Source organism: Theropithecus gelada, chromosome 4 (genome assembly GCF_003255815.1).
Source record: "Theropithecus gelada isolate Dixy chromosome 4, Tgel_1.0, whole genome shotgun sequence".
Taxonomy (NCBI): domain Eukaryota; kingdom Metazoa; phylum Chordata; class Mammalia; order Primates; family Cercopithecidae; genus Theropithecus; species Theropithecus gelada.
In genome coordinates, this window is record NC_037671.1 from 1,252,936 (window position 1) to 1,270,706 (window position 17,771).

The window sequence follows — 17,771 nt, forward strand, 5'->3', positions numbered from 1 at the left end:
TCCATTCTCTGCTCTTGACCCCCGCTGTATTCCAGCCTCACACAACACCAACACACTTCACCGCGTCTGCCTGGGGAAGGTCAGGGAAGGGACGCGAGGCAGCGCTGTCACCGTATTCTGTGAGCCGCAGCGCCCTGGGCACTGCTGACCTTGTATCATTTCAGTGAACGTCGCTGTAGTCTTTAATGGAGGCCACACTCGGGGTGTAAATTAGGATCCTCCCTGAGGTGGCGGGACCGTGGGAGACTTTCTCCTGGTCTCTTAGTTGTGAGTTTTCCTGCGGGCGGCAGAGCCCGTTTCCATCAGAACCGCCCAGAGGCGGGCGTTGCCTTCCAGGGGAGACGGAGTAGCTCGAAGCGTTTATGGATCCTAGAATCCATGGGCGGCCCGTGGGAGGGACTGAAGCTCATTTTCCTACTCACCTGGCTCCGAATCCTCCGCGGTGCTGTTTCAAGAGAGTCAGATTCCAGATCGCGCTCCAGCCCGTACTCGGAATTCCTGCCCCGCGGGTCTGCATTTAACAGCGGCAGGTGTGAGTGACCCGCAGCTGGAGACCAGAAGCCTGAAGGCAGCTTGGCCTTACCCAGCCCACAGCGCCGTTATTCAGTTTCTGTATCAGTAAACACATTTCATTTTCCGTAGACCAGGGCGGGGTGACGGGTGATGCCAGTCCTTGCAGTGAACTCCGGGCCGCAGACTTGAAAACGCACGCGGGCGCCCAGCGTAGCCCTGCCCTGAGTCAGCAAGCGACCGCGCTGGGCAGTTTCTCTTTCTTTTCCGGACCCAACAGTGGCGCCTAAAGTCTGCAAGGAGAAAATCGCCTGTGTGCTGGTAAGTCCAGGGATCTAAGGCGAGTGCGGAGAGAGAAAACGTAGTTGATGGGCCTGAGAAGAAGGGGCTGGAGGTTGGGTAGAGGGGGAGGGCTTTGGACAAAAAAGACCTGGGAGGTTTGGCTGGGGACGGGCAGCCAGGCCTAGACCCTGGGGAGCGACTCACCCAAAGTCCAAGATCATCGCGGCCTCCCCTACCCCAGAAAGGGAGGGACAGACTTGATGTCGCACCTCTAAACGCGTTGGAACAAACTTTGCATATTATTATTATTATTATTATTATTATTATTATTATCGTCATTGAAGTATTAGAAGTCTTTTTGGGGGTGAGCTGAATGAGACCCGTTGCTGGAACTGGCACAGGGAGAAAAAGCCCTCGAGAGAGGGTAAACACTGTGGAGGGAAGGGCTTGGGACAAGTGTCAGGAGAGCTTGGTCTATCTCCCTCTCTATCCTCACTACCCTGGTGACCTTTAGCAGTGTAAATAATCCCTCTAAGGTGGGGACAGGACCCCAGTCCCTGTTGTGATCAATACATTATGATTATTGAAATAAATAGTCAGTGAATGTGGATGGGAAAACTAAGTAATTGTTAAAACTCTGTGATGTATGACATTTTCATCTACAGAAAAGTGCAGGCTAGGGGCCTTGGGGAATGGTTAGTAATCATAAGTATAGTTCCACTTACAAAAATAATGTTCGTACGGCTGACGAAGTTGGAAAGGACACAGTTCCTGATCATGGATGGTTCACTGTCTAATGGGGGTTGGTACCAGAAGGTAAATGACAGCTGGGCGTGGTTGCACTCGCCTGTAGTCCCAACTACTCAGGAAACTGAGGTGGCAAGATTGCTCCAACCCAGGCATTGGAGGCTGATGTGAGCTGTGATCACGCAACTGCACTCCAACTGGGTGACAGAGTGAGATCCCCTAGCTCATTCTAAAAAAAAAAAAAAAAAACAGGCTGAGTTGGTACCATCAGAGATGTTCAAACTATGGACTAGAATAGTGGTTCTAAAACTTGACTACACATTGGAACCTCCCAGGGAGCTTTAAAAGATGCTAAGGCTTAGGTCTAACCTAGGCTTACTGATTCCATTGGTTTGGGCTGTGGCCTGGGACCGTGGATATTAAAACCTCTCCGGGTGGTTCTGTGAAGACAGGTTTGAGGACTCCTGGCTAGATGCTCTGAACACAAAGAAATGTGTGTTTGGGAGGAGGCAGTTCTCTCAATTGAAAGAGGCTTTCTGGACAGCGTTATTATTAGTGGGACACAATTCATGTGCCTCATAATTTACCAGTTTCAAGTGTACAGTTCAGTGGCTTTTAGCATAATCAGGTGGTTGTGCCACAGTCGCCATTATCTAATTGGGAAGACGTTTAACTTTTTTTTTTTTTTTAAGCAGTAGGAGTAGGGAAGGAACAAAGAAATCTATAATTGGTCGTGAACTTTCTATTTGGCATGTGGCCCCGCCCTTCCCACTTATGATTGATCCTAGGATCCAGGCGTCCATTTTCATTGGGTGAGCAGTCACTGGGGTGGGGCTAGGTTACTGATGAAATTTCGGTGGGGCCTTCTTTCTCCACATCCCGGCTGAGTCCCCGCTTCTTCTTTTTTTTTTTTTTTGAGGTGGAGTCTCGCTCTGTCGCCCAGGCTGGAGTGCAGTGGTGCAATCTCAGCTCACTGCAAGCTCCGCCTCCCAGGTTCACACCATTCTCCTGCCTCAGCCTCCTGAGTAGCTGGGACTACAGGCGCCCGCCACCACACCCCGCTAATTTTTTGCATTTTCAGTAGAGACGGGGTTTCACTGTGTTAGCTAGGATGGTTTTGATCTCCTGACCTTGTGATCTGCCCGTCTCGGCCTCCCAAAGTGCTGGGATTACAGGCGTGAACCACCGCGCCTGGCTGAGTCCCCGCTTCTTGAGCCATTGTTAGGTTTGCAAAGTTGAGGCCACAGAGCTGGGACCCGTCCTGCTATTCCTGGCAACACAGTGCCCGTACTGTAAGAACCGCTGAGCAGCCGCCCTAGTTCCCACCCAGCCCTGCAGCCTCCCTTTTTATTATTTGCTGACCTTGTAGTCATTTGAGTTTATGATCCTAGTTCTGATTTTCCTTATGTAGCCCCCTTGCTTTGCTGCAGCCTTACTGAGAGCTAGCTTCTAAGAATGACATCATTTCCATTTTAAAATTCATGACCTCAGTACTTGTTAAAGGTGTACTCACAAATCTAATTATTCCCTATCCCATAGGGACTTTTCTAAGCGGGTACATGTTAGACACCTGCTGTTTAGAAGGAATAGGGAAATTCTTAATGTCCTTCTTACATTGTTCCAATACTTTCTTTAAGTTTGTACAAGGATTTAAGGGAGCACTGGGTTTAGCTCCTTCATGACCTCTAGATTTCTTTTCCTCCGACCTTCCTGTTACCCCCTGATCTCCTTGTCCTCTACTTTGTGAGATGTATGGGCCAGGGAGCAAGTGTTACGGGATCCCAGGTCTTTTCATTGGGTGAGGGCTCTTTACTAGGCCCTCCTTGCTAGTTCCCTAGGGGGAACACGGGGGTTAATTCACTAATCCAACAAATAGCATAACCTTTCTCCTTTTGTGAGGATGAGGTTGTATCATTCACATAGAGAATTAAAGTTGGCATACCTAATCCTTATTTGAGCTAAACTTAGGCTCAAAGACCAAAGGTTGACTGATAGGCTCTTTAGGCCGGATAAAACAGCAATACTTTATTATTTTTTGTTTTTCCTTATTCCTGGTTCAGGGATTATGCCCCCAAGCCTGTAACATCCTCCTCAGTGGACTATCTGGGGGGATGCTGGAGGGGTCCTCCTTGACTTCCTCCTTTCTTTGTTCCCTAGGCCTAGAATTTTTGCTTCCCATTTTCAACTGCTCCCTGTGTCTTAGTTTCCCTGTGTACTCAACCCCCCTTACTGGAGGTCTCTTCCTACCCTGCGAATCAGCTGCTTTTTCGGTCTCTGGCTGTTTCCCTCACGGGAGAATGGAACGGGGGTTTAGGACTCCGCCCTCACTTCATATCTAAGATGTCTCAGTCACACGCACTCAAACTCCGAAAATGTCCAACCACCAAGACAGTGCGCATAGTCCAGTCTTCCTACCCGGGCTCATGCATGAGGTTGCCTGATTGCTGCAGTGCCTGCTTCCCCTCCACCCAGCCCCCGTCACTTTCGTTGTCTCCTGAATAACAGTTTCAAGTTTGTCTATGGCTTCTGTGGGAAGCCAGGACATCCGGACAGAATGGACCACATGTGTCAAGTGGTACGCATATCCCCTTTCAGCCAGAGTCTCACTTCACACAAGCACAGAGAACCCCATACAGGCCACTAGATTTTGAGAAGCAAACTCACTCATTCAAACCCAAAGTATGGACTCAAGAGACCCAGAGAACAGCAAAAGTGAGACTTTTAGTGACAGTTGCAATATCAGGTGTCTGGAATGCAGGCACACCAGGGACGGTTTCAACAGTGTATTCCCTAGTGCTCAAGTCCCTCTCCCAGTTCCTCATTAGCTGAGTACTATGGGGTTACGATCTTCCTGGACATCATAAATTGGTACTTTGATTAAGACTTTGAGTATGTTCTTTAGGTCTTTTTGCTGCATTTTGTTGCAGCCCATAACACATTGCGATTGTCTCAGGACTCCTTAAACATTTGACTTATGGCCCTAACGGTTGCACCTAGTTGATAAGAAAGGGTACAATTATCTACTCTGTGAGCTAGCCTAAACTAAATTTTTGGTGAGGTGGGGAGGGGGTTGTTGAGGGGACCCCAACTGATAGGCACCTGGCTGGTGCATGAAAGGGAAAGCAAGAAGGAGAGGGAGTGGTGGCTTAGTACATTTTGCTTCTTTATCTCTTTATGACCATGTACCCTGCTTAAACCTATACTGAGGCACATAGAATTGAACATGAACCATCACATGCAGGCTATTTTTTATACCCTTAAATCCTTCCCAAGCCAGGGCTGAGCCAAGACAAGCCACTGTCCAACTGTGGCCTCCTCCTACTGCAGGTGAGGGGTGGGCAGTAGGGAGGGCCGTGGCACCTGCTCTGTCCCCATCCCGCTCTCTCTGTCTCTCAGGCTGACCAGGGCGCATCCAGGTGGATGAGCTGGGAATCGCTTGCTGATTGCTGAGGGCCTGGATAATCACTATCTCAGAGGGAGCAAACAGTAAAGGCGGCTGTGATCTGGTGAGGGGTTAGAAACTGGAGAGGAATCGAGGACAGGCAGAGCCTCTAGTCCTCCCTCTCTGCATCCCTCACTCATGTTTCTCCAGCCATCAGAAGGACACCAAGAAAAAGACCCATGAGGCTGACTGAGGGGCCCTGCATGCGCAGTTCCCTTTGTGGCCTCCCTTGTACCAGGGAGGGTCCTGAGTGCACACGGCCGTCCTCTTCCACTTGGCAGCTCCCCATGCACCTCATCCGGGAGCTCTCTCTCAGGGGTGTTGTGTCCTCTGGGTCACTTGAGGCCGTGCTTTTTCCAGATTCCCACCATGTGGCCCCTGCCTCCCTGTGTTTTCTTGCAGATGATATGGACAAGGTGATAGGCGTATGTCCCTGGGCTATTTGGGGAGTGCGGACCAGCCCCCCGTCAGCGCAGCTGTGGTCCCTGTTTTCATCCTATGTCCAGGGGGTTGTTAGTTTTTCCAGCCCGCGAGGGTCATAGTCCCCAGGGACTGTGTTTTTGGGGCTTTGTTCTGTGTTCTGTGGCCTCACCTTGCCTTTCCTGAGCCAATTTTTTTGTTCTTAATGTAATCATTGCCTGGTAAGTTTAAAATAAGAGAGAGAATAATTTCCCCCATAGTCAGGTTGTTTGAGGGGTGAAGAAAAGAGAAAGCAGAAATGTTTGTGTTTCTGCAAAGACAGAGGCAGTGCAGGGGACAGGGAGAGGCTGGGGTGTCCAGGAAACCCGAGTGTTTCTGCCATTTCCCCATTTCTGTGTGCCTGGCCAGTGGGGTGGTGTTATCTCATTCTTGAACCTAATGGCATTGTTAGTCAGTCCCTCAGGCCTGGGCAGATGGGATGGTTCCTCCCCTACCCTGCAGCAAGAGGGCCCCGTCCAGGAGGCACTCACAGCACGGGAAGTGCAGGTCTGTGGTTGCTCCTGCTCCCACCTGCGGAGTCTCCCGTAGAGGGATTGTCAGCTCTGGTTCCCTGTAGGCAGGAATGGTTTCCTCATAGATCACTGGGAAAATTGGCCAGACAAAGGATATGAAAATCACATGTCAATTTCTCAAAATTCCTGCTTTAAATGTTGATGTGCATCAACATAATTTCAGTTGGGACCGATACTGATGTAAAGCATGTTGAATGGAACAGGAACTCAAATTTAGAGCTTCCTTTCTCTGAGGGTCCATGTGGGAGATGATGGTTGTGGCGGTGGCAGTCCCCAGGTGCAGAGGGTGGGTGGAGGCAGCCTCAGGCTGAGGGGTCTGAAGAAACCCCCTACTCCACAAGGAAAAGGAGAAGATCCCCTGTGGGCTTCAATGGCAGTGGCCTGGGTGGAATCCCTGCTAGGAACGTGGCAGGAAGGTCCTGCAGCCCCACCAAGCGGCAGCCCTGGGGTGGAACTGCATTTCCAGGGGTGAGTGGATAGGCAGGAGCAAGCACAGCCCACATGCAGGTTATGGGGAGGGGAGACTGGGCCTCCTTGAGCAAGGGAATCACCAGCATCACGTCGGGTGCAGACTCCATGGCAGCCACATATTTCCATGCTGGGCCTGTGAGCCCCAGGGCTTCCTGATGGGATCTCCAGTTAGGAGTTGTCTGCTTAGAGCTGGGAGGGGAGGAACAGTGAGCCACCTCTGGAGTGCAGAACCCACAATGTTCAGGGTCTGCCCTGGTGTGCAGGTGCCTCCGCAGATGAGGAGGGACTGAGGACTGAGTGGGGAGGACTGTGTGTGTGACCCAGCCCAGGTCTGGAGGGACATGGAGATAGGGCCAGGGCCTCTCTTTGGGGAGGCCTCCCACTGTGTCAGGGCTGGTCAGGCATGAGAGGAGGGGAGGGCACTGAGTTTCCTCCTAGGTCTTGTTCCTGAGTCCTGGGGTCCTTTCACTCATTGCCGGGGTGGGTGCTGGGCACAGGGCAGGTGCTGATGCTGATGGAGTCACGGGAGGGGACTGGCAGGGGCTGGGAAAAGTGTCATGGGAGGGAGAAAAAAGTGGGGACGTCATCTTCCCTCAGAGAAAGGGTGCATCTGATTTTGGAGTGACTGAGGAGGGAGAGGTCCTCAGGGAATAAAAGCAGCGCCCTGCACCCAGTGGAACATGTACTGTTTCTCTCTTTTCTCCAGAGCATGGGAACCTACAAGGCCCGGATCAACACCTCGTTGGGACAGGAGACCACCAGGGCAGTGCACAACTGGGATTTCAGTCTCCCATGTCATCTCCTGGGTCCACTGGTGCCACTGAGGGCAGCTAGACTCTGCAGCCAGGTGGCCTGGATTCAACTCCCTGCCTGGGTCTCACCAGCACTTTCCCTCTTGGTGCCTCAGTTTCCTCATCTATGAAATAGGGAAACTGATAGCATTTATTTATTGTGGTTGGATGAATGAAAAGGGTTAGTATATATGAGGTGTTTGCAGCTGTGCCATATTATTTTTGTTATTTTATTATATTTTGATATATTACATATGCTGTAATTGCATTATTATAGGTGACCTTTATGAGTGAGTGTCCTGGTGACAGCTCTTCCTGGGGAGCCCAGGACCAGCTTTCCTGGCACCTTGAGGTCCTATCACCCTTGTTACACTCTCATGAATTATCCCATTCTACTCTATCTTTGTATTTTATACTATTGATATTTAGTTCTTAAACAGACGTTTCTGGTCTGTGTTTTAATTCAAGTGTCTGGGAAGGGATAGAGTGTGAGGTTCAGGAGAGAAGCAGAGGTCTGCCTTGATGCCTTGACACAGCACAAAGAAATCTCCCCTCCTCCCCCACATCACCCTGTCAGTTCTCAGTGAGGGACAGATTCACAGCAACTTATACAATTATAAGTTGGAAGAATGAGGGAAAAGAGAGAGAGAGAGAGAGAGAGAAAGAAAGAGAAAGAGAAGGCTGAACTGGAATAGGCTAGGGGTTGTGTCCCACTAGGAACCATAATTGATCTTTGCCATTTTGAAAGTGTGTCCCCTGAGCTGCCTTCAGAGAGTCCTGGAGGGAAACCTGTTTTCACAGTAATACCAAGATGCCATCTACCTGTTTCATTATGTTGACTTTTCCATTAATGCTGCAAATGCCAAGGTAGGTAACACACCCAGCACCTTAGCAGAACCAAGGCAGTGGCTCCAAACTGCATTCCCACTTAAGAATCTTTTTGATGGAGCAGTAAAAAAATTTATGTTCATTAAATTTTAATCCTTGAGTACATGTCTTTAATATTTTTGTGAGAAAATGGGAAATATGCATAAAACACATACTACACAGAGAAGCAGGATGGTAACCTTGAGAAAGGGCACTTGTGTGACTCAGTTATGAGTTCAACCAGCAGATCTCACTCACCCACGGAAAGACAGTGACATTATTTCCAGTTTGGGGGTATTATGAATAAAGCCACAAGAGTATTTGTGTACAGGTATTTTGTGAACACAAACTTTTCCCTTGTTTGAAATAAGTGCCTAGTAGGGCAATTGCTAGTCATAAGGTAAACTGCATGTTCAGTTTGAAGAAAACTGCGACATCCATTTCCAGAGTGGCTGTCCCATTTTAAAATATATTACTACCAGCAATATAAGAGTGACCCAGTTTTTCTGCATCCTTGCCAGCATCTGTTGCTACCTTTATTTTGTATTTCAGCCATTCCTATCATTGTGGATTTAATTTGTGTTCTCTTACTGGATAATTACATTGAGCGTCTTTTCATCTGCTTGTTAGCCTGGTGTTTATCCTCGTTAGTGAAACATCTGATTGTGTCTTGCTCATAGCCTATTGTGTATTTGGATTTCATTTTTACTGTTGAGTTTTTAAATTTCTCCATATATTCTGAATGCAAGTCTTTATTGAATATGTTGTCTGCAAATATCTTCTCTCGTGCTGTAGCTTGTCTTTTTAGCTCTTCACAGGTCTCTCACAGAGCAATAGCTTTTAGTTTTGATAAGATCTAATTTGTTAATTTTTTCTTTGATGGATCATACTTTTGGTGTTATGTCTAAGAACTATTTGTCCAGTCTTAATTCTGATGATTTTTTCTTAAAAGATTTGCAATTTTAAATTTTAAATTTATTATTTATTTTAAAAAAAATTTTTGCCTAGGCTGGCCTTGAACTCCTGGGCCCAAGGGATCTTCCCACCTCAGCCTCCTGAGTAGTTGAGAGTACAGGCCTGTGATACCACACCTGGTTCAATGTTTGTCATTTTAATTCTGTGTTTTACATTAAAGCTTGTGATTCATTTTGAGTTATTTTTTGTATAAAGTGTGAGGTTTGGGCTGAGGTTATTTTATTCCACTGTGCTTGTCTAGTTGCTCCAGCACCATTGATGGGAAAGCACTCCTTCCTTCACTGAATTGCTTTTGTGCTTTTGTAAAAGTCAGTTGAGCATATTTGTGTGTTTCGCTCATTTTTAGTTGAGTTGCTTGTCTTCTTACGTTGAATTTAATAACTCATCACATATTCTGGATACAGGTTCCTCATCACAACTGTAATTTGTGATAAATTGTGAAATATTTTCTCCTAGTCTATGGCTTGTCTTCTCATTTTCTCAATAATGTGTTTTGGAGCACTAAAGTTTTCAATTTTTTTTTTTTTTTTTTTTGAGGCGGAGTCTCACTCTATCACCCAGGCTGGAGTGCAGTGGCCTAATCTTGACTCATTGCAAGCTCCACCTCCCAGGTTCAGGCCATTCACCCGCCTCAGCCTCCCAAGTAGCTGGGACTACCGGCGCCCGCCACCACACCCGGCTAATTTTTTGGATTTTTTAGTAGAGATGGGGCTTCTCCATGTTAGCCAGGATGGTCTTGATCTCCTAACCTCATGATCCACCCGCCTTGGCCTCCCAAAGTGCTGGGATTACAGGCGCGAGCCACTGGGCCCAGCCTAAAGTTTTAACTAAGCCCAACGTCTCTCTCTCTCCTTTTTTTTTTCATTTGTAGATCATGCTTTTGGTATTTTATCTAAGAATCTTTTGCCTAACTACCCAAAGTCACAAAAATTTTCCCTGTATTTTCTTTGACAAATTTTACAGTTTTAAGTCATAAACGTTAGCTCTTTAGGGCTATAATTTGTTTGAGCTGATATTTTAAATGGTGTTAAGTGTCACATTGTATTACCTATGCAGCTTCATTGAAAATCAATTGACAAAAAAATGTAAGAATATCTTTCTAGATTCTCACTTCTGTTCATTGATCTCTGTGTCTCTCAGTTTCACACTGTCTGGATTATTGTAGTTTTCTATGACATTCCATTTTTTTTTCTAAATTTGTGTTGATTCTTCTGCATCCTCTGCATTTTCACATACATTTTTAGGATTCTTTTGTCAATTTTCTATAAAATTTCTGCTGGGATTTTGATAGAGATTGTGTTGAAACCATAGATCTACTGCGAGAGAACTGCCATCTTAACAGTGTTATTGAGCTTTCCAACTGCATCTCTCCGTTTATTTAGACCTTTAATTTCTCTCAGTAATGTTTTGTACTTCTCAGCGAACAAACACTGCTCTCTTCCTAAATTTATTCCCATTTTGCTCTGTTTGTAACTACTGTGATAGGAAAGTTGAGGTTGTCATTGCTTGTATAGAGAAATATGTTAATAATTAATTTTTATATTGATTTTATATCCTATGGGCACTTTTGGATTCATTTGCTAGTGCTAGCAGGCTTTTACCTGCTTGTTAATTCTACAGACAAGGTCATGTTATCTGTGAATAGAGTTTTATGTTTTCATTTTTACCTGGATGGCTGGATGACTTTAATTTTTCATTTTTTGCCTTATTGCACTGACTACAATCTCCAGTACAATGTTAAATACAAGTGATGGGATTGGACATCCTTGCACTGATCCCCATCTTAGAAGAAAAGCATTCAGTTTTTCTTCATTAAGCATGAATTTAGTTGTGGGGTTTTTATAGATTCCCTTTATCAGAGTGAGGAAGGTCCCTTCCATTCCTGTTTTGTTGAAACTTATGAACACGAGTGCTGTTAACATTTTTGTCAACTGTTTCTTCTGCACCTTTCGACATAATTATGTCTTTTATTCCATTAATATGGTACATTCCATTAGCTGTTTTCCAGTTGTTAATCCAATCTTACATTCCTGGGATGAATCCCATTGGTCATGGAGTGTAATCTTTTTTATGTGGCGTTGTATTGTCTGCCTATGTTTGTTAGGGATGTTTTCATTTATGTTTATTGGTGATACTGGTCTCTGGTATCATTTTCTTGTGAGTCTTGCTCTGACTTTTATATTAGCAATGCCAGTTCTGTAAATGAGCTGGAAACTCTTGACTTCTCTCTTCTCATCTGAAAGAGCTTTTGAAATATTTGATAGAATTCACCAGTGAAGATATCTGGGCTTTGGCATTTCTTTGTGAGAAAGTTTTTAAATTACTGACTTAGTGTACAGTTCTATTCAGATTTTCTATGAGGAGGAGTCAGTTTTGGCAATTTCTATCTTTGTGTGAATCTATTTTATCTAAGTAGTCTAACTTATTGACTTGAGGTTTTTTAGAGTATTCACTTAAAATGCTTTTTAATTCCTAAAGGGTCATTAGTGATGATCTCTCTTTCGTTCACAATTTTGGTAATTTCTCATAACCTCTGTTTTGACTGTTGGTCAAGAAAACAGACAGAGGCAGCAGATGGCTGTGACAGATTCTCTAGTGGGAAGGCTTTGATCATACATAGCTGGCAAGCCAGACTGATGCCAGCAACCCCAAAGGAGCTGCAAACCAATCTTGACAGGAAAGTCACTGACTCTGGATTGGGCTATGCTCAACCAGGGGTAGATGTCAATGCTTCAAGGGCTATAAAAGAACCAGAAAAGAAGAGATTGCACCAATGCGAACTACTGAGTCCCATTTCTTTACACAAGAAAACACACTTTACAGCCTCAAACGGCCAACAATGCACAGGGAGATGTCCTCCTTAGGGGAAAATTTTGATAGAACATTGAAATGGTCAATTGAAACATTAGTTGTCTAAAAACTGCCAATCTAATTGTTGGGCAATTTATATCTCCATTAATGTGCTCACTGTCAACATGGGTAGGGCTGCAAGAGGGACTCCACTAGGTCACATCCACTCTTTTTCCTGATGCATCAGGGCTATATTGTTATGACTATACATACAATTCTTCCTAAGGGGAGAGGATGCTGGAGTAATGACTACACTTCACCTCAAATTTCTTTTTTCATATGTGATGCCGTGGTATCAGGAATAGGGATGCAAATAAAAGTGCCAGAAACAGGAATTATCCTTAAGCAAAAAACTATAACTGTATTTTTACACCTTTATGTAAGATTTCCCAAGCAAATCAAAGATTGTGCTGTGCCTTCATTTCATCTGGCAAAGTCGGGTTAACAGTAAGTAGAGCTATGTAGCCTGGTAGTCAGATAACCCCCACTAGTTGCTTATCTGTGTAACCTACCCTCTATGATCAAGAGTAGACTGAGGGAAGACATACTAGAATACTATTGCTGCCTGAAGTCTTGGCCAGCACAGCAGCCAAACCCAATGTTACTTCCAAAACTTGAAAAGACTGATATAAGGGGACAGAAGGAGGAATAGTGACTGAGGGTAAGTGAATAAATCAAAGGGTTATGTAATGAGGAAAATTCAAAATTAGCTTAACTCCTCAAAAGTGGTGTGAGCAAGAGAAGATATTGTCTCTTAGGTCAATTATACTGAATGCCCAAAAGGGTGAAGCCATATGTCCCTGAGACCATTCTTGTTTTTGGAACCCAGTAAGATTGAGTGGTGCCTGCAAAGCTGAGTGACTTCATTCTGGGACACATATTCATATAAGATGATGATAAACTGGTCTAATTTTGAATGACTGAATGAGACTCTGATAATATGCCAATACCTCTTTACTGTCATAATTCTTTTCCTATAAAAGATATATGGGCAAAAAAAAAAAAAAAAGTAATCTGAGGTATAACAAAAACATTTAGTCCTTTTCCGTGGTTTATCCTAAAAACCTTACAATCTCTTGAGTGATAAGAGTGAGGGCCTCAGGCTGCTTCCACTCATGGCAGAAGGCAAAGGGGAGCTGGTATGTGCAGAGATCAAATGGTAACAGAGGAACAGACAGAGTAGGAAGGTGCCAAGCTCTTTTTAACAACTAACTCTCCTGGAAACTAATAGAGCAACAATTCATTCACCCTCCAGAGAGGGCAGTATCTCTGTATTCATAAAAGATTGGCCCCCATGACCCAAACGGCACCCATTAGGCCTCACGTCCAAAATTGGGGGTCACATTTTTAACATGAGGTATCAGGGAATAAATATTTATATCATTGCATCCTGCCCCTAGCCAGCCAGAGTTCAGGTTCTTCTCACATTACAAAATACAATAATCTTCTCCCAATTGTCTCAAATGTGTTAGGTTATTCCAGTATCAACTCAAAATTCCAAAGTCTCATCTGAGATGGAAAGTAAGTTCTTATAGCTATAAGCCTGTAAAATTAACAAAAAATATTATTTACTTCTAAAATATTAATACAACAGTGGAAGAGACATTTCTTACACACTTCCATTCCAAATGGAATAACTGGGCCAAAATAAATGAATGCAGTGTCCTCACAAGGCTGAACCTCATCATAGCGGACATTAAAACTCAGAACTCTAAAATAATCTCCTCTGACTCTATATCTTGAATCCTGAGCACACTGGCTGGTACAAGCAGTGGGCTCACAATACCATTTGCAGCTCCACATCCATGGCTTTGCCGAACATAACCCATATAACTGCTCTCATGGATGAAAACTGAATGCCTATGACTTTTCCAGGCTGAGGTTGCACATTGCCAGTGGCTCTACCATTTAGTAGTCCTGGCAGGGGTCCTGCTGCTGCAGCTCCACTAGGAATTGTCCTGGATATTAAATTTCCCCCTTAAATATCAGTTTTATTTTCAGGCCATTTCTTTGCTCAAATATATGTGCATAGGCTATTACAAGCAACCAGGCCAAATCTGGAATGCTATGCTGCTTAGAAATTTCTTCCACCAGATACCCTTATACATCACTCTCAAGTTCAAAGTTCTACAGATCCCTAGAGAAGGGGCACAATGCCTCCAAGTTCTTTGTCAATTAATATCAAAAGTGGCCTTTCCTCTAGGTCTCAATAAGTTCCTCATCTCCATCTGAGACCTCATCAGCCTGGACTCTACTGTCCATATCACTATCAACATTTTGGTCACAACAACTTAACAAATCTCTAGAAAGTTGCAAATTTTCCCTCATTTTCTTGTCTTGTGAACTCTCTAAACTCTTCTAACCTCTGCCTGTTACCCAGTTCCAAAGCCATTTCCACATTTTCAGCTACCTTTACAGCAATACCCAGTTCCTGGTACTGATTTTCTGGACTAGTTCATTCTCACATTGTTATAAAGGAATATCTGAGATTGAGTAATTTAGAAAGAAAAGAGTTTAAATTGGCTCATGATTCTGCATTCTATACAGAAAGTATGATTCTGGCATCTGCTCTACTTATAAGATGGCCTCAGGAAACTTTCAATCATGCTGGAAGGTTAAGGGGGAGCAGGCATGACTCACATGCCTGGAGCAGCAGGGAGAGAGAGCAGAGAGGTGCCACACACTTTCAAACACCAGATCTCGTGAGAACTATCACAAGAACAGCACCAAAGAGATGGTTCTAAACTATTCAAGACGGAACCATCCTCATGAGCTAATCATCATCTTTAACACTGGGGATTACAACTGAACGTAAGATTTGGGTGGGGACACAGATCCAAACGATAACAGGGGTCATGATGGATGTGAGGGTGGGCTGGTCTTCCCACTTCTCACATGTCATCAGGGACGTAGACATATTTAGATGCCTTGGTATAAAGAGAAGCCAGAGTCCCTTAACATCACAAAGGGGAGGCATGAACAAAGTTTGCATCTCAGTCCCTCACAAGGCAGACTTAGAAAAAACATAGTCATGAACAAATTAGGTCAGTCATGGTAAATGGTGACACTGAACAGCCCACCACACACTGAAAAATTCAAAGAATCTCCAGAGCCTGGTTTTATCCCTTCTGCCCCAAGTCCTCCTTCACTTCAGGCCCTCTAAGGTGTCATTTTACAAGCCTTGAGAGACACATCAGAGCCCTGGATACTGTCCCTGTTTGGGGTGGAATGAAAACAAAATCTGTTCAGAGCCCACAGGTGATGTGACTAAAGGAGGAATTGTGGGGTGGGTGAGCTCCCCCATGGGCTCCTGTCTACACTATCCCAAGGATCTCGGGGATCACTCTCCCACCCCTACCACACTTACATGAAGCCTGAGCACGGCTGCTCCTTTTCCATCTGTGGAAAGAAAACAAACTGTGAGAGGCCAGGGAGGAGGCAGGGCCGTGAGATCCCAGAGGACTTTCCAGAACTGTGACTGCAGACCCAGGTCAGGATCAGGAAACCCGAGGGAAGAGGATGTGTTGAAGCTGGACCAATTGTCCTACTGACGTCTGTCCTCAGCAGGGACCTTCCCCTGACCTGTGACTGCCGGGAGCCAGGTTCCCATGACCACAATCAAGGTTATAAATTTGTCCTTCATTTTCACAGGTGCTTTACAAAAGAGTAAGTATTGACAGGGCCTCTGACCAGGGTAAATGTTTGTGGAGATGGTGCCTCACAACAAGGCAGGATACCAGCCCACTCCCATTATGGGGCTCGAAATTCACCAATGGAAGAAGAAAACTCCGAGCCTACCCCTTTCCTACCTGGCCTCTTACCTCCACATCACAGCAGTGACCACAGCTCTGGGGACCACAGCACCGAGAACAACCAGGCCAGCTACGATGCCCACAGTGGGGATGGTGGGCTGGGAAGACAGCTCTAGGAAAGGAGGGGAACGTGAGGGGCCCTCTCCCCCAGGCCTCAGCCCTGACTTTGCTGAAGGGTTCCAGAAGGACTCCTGCTTTCCCTGAGAAGAGACATGACCCCACATTCGTCTCCTTACCCCATCTCAGTGTGAGGGGCTCTGGCAGCCCCTCAGGCTGCACATGGCATGTGTATCTCTGCTTCTCTCAAGAAGTCACCACCATAGCTGCCCACTTTTGGCAGGTTCTGTACCCTGCAGGTCTGTCTCCACAAGCTCTACGTCCTGAATTTGTTCTCCCCATCCAGCTTCTGGGTCAGTGTGATCTCCACAGGGTAGAAGCCCAGGGCCCAGAACCTCAGGGTGGCCTCATGGTCGGAGATAGGGTGCTGGATCACGTGTGTCTTTGGGGTATCTGAGGGGAAGAGTCAGAAAATTCAGCCACTTTGTATTCTTCATGGGATACTCCAGCAGCACCCATGTGACTATCCTGAGAATGGACAGGACACCTGGGGTGGGGAAGGGAGCACAGAACCCAGACACCAGCCTGGACACAGGCACCTGGGTAATCTATTCCTTGGAAAGTTCTAGTGTCTGAGGCTAGAACAGAGATTTCTGTTCCTGACCTGAGTGGAGGCCAAGGGGCTCAGAAAAACTGGAATCAGACCAACAGATACACGTTGAGTGTGAGGCAGAGAACAAGGCCTGAGAGGAAAACTCCTGGTGCCCAAGCCTGTTGTGGGGTCAAAGGGAATCACAGATCAGTATTCCAGGGATTGTCTTCCCTCCTTTCCCTCAGAGACTTCATCCTTTAATAGTCCCAGAGTGCAGGGCGGGCCCTCAGTCACTCTCTGGTGTAGGATCTGAAACCCAGGAGGACTCTTCTTCCTCAAGACAAGAGGGCGAGGGATATTTTAGGATTGGTCTCATTTTCCTCCCCTTCTTTTGGAAGGTGGCTCGAGGAATCTGCAGGAGATCAGGGAGGCGCCCAGTGGCCGCTGGTACCCGCGCACTGCAGCGTCTCCTTCCCATTCTTAAGGCCTTTTGAGCCGCTCTGCTCACCTTCCCTGCAGGTAGGTTTTGAGGAGCTCTGCCTGTTCCTCAGCCAGGACATCTGAGCTGCCTTGTCCGCTGCGGTCCATTAGCACAGTTCCTGGTTTAGGACGAGGTAACTGTGCCATCGTAGGGTATGTTCATACCCGCGAAGGAGGCTCTAGTCCGGGTCCAGGTCACAGCCGTGTATCCATTGGAGGGTGTGAGACCATGTCCCCGCGTCCGCGGTCAGCCCAGGCCACTGAGCCCAGCCTGCCTCCCTACCAATCCCCCGGGATTTGAGCCAGAACTGAAAATGGAATCGGGTATAGATGCCTGGGGCTCTTGTCGGGTCGAGGGTCTCCGCGAGGGTCTTGTGCTACAGCGGGTAGCACCATCTTGCTAACCCCTGAATGATCACGAATCTAATTTGTAGAAGAGGTGATTTTTGGCACCTTTATATATAAATGTGTGTGTCTAAATGCATTGCAATTAGACTCACAAAGCTAAGTTTCACTTCCCCAGACTATGTATGTATGACCCTGGTCTGTTGTATTTTTACATTATCTTTATTTCATAGCCCTGAGTTTGTGTGTGTGAGTCCAAGACATCTCAATACAAACCTCAATGTGTTACGTATATTGCCACCAGGAGCCTGTACAGAATTTAATCACCTCAAAATTCCAAGTGCTCAGTGCAGCCAAAGTGCCCTTCACCAGTGCTGGTGAACTGTCTTTATTTATCATTTATTATTTATTTATTTTTAGACAGGGTATCACTCTGTTGCCCTGGCTGGAGTGCAGTGGCACGCCCATGACTCACTGAAGCCTCGACCTCCGGGGCTCATGCGATCAGTGCTCCACCCTCAGCCTCCCACGTTTCTGGCACCACAGGCCTGTGCAACC

The 17,771-nt window shown here is 46.1% G+C and overlaps 1 pseudogene; it reads right to left on the reverse strand.

Annotated features, from left to right (window-relative positions):
* Positions 1 to 15,086: 15,086 nt before the first annotated feature.
* Positions 15,087 to 17,264, reverse strand: LOC112622164 (annotated as a pseudogene).
* Positions 17,265 to 17,771: the final 507 nt, after the last annotated feature.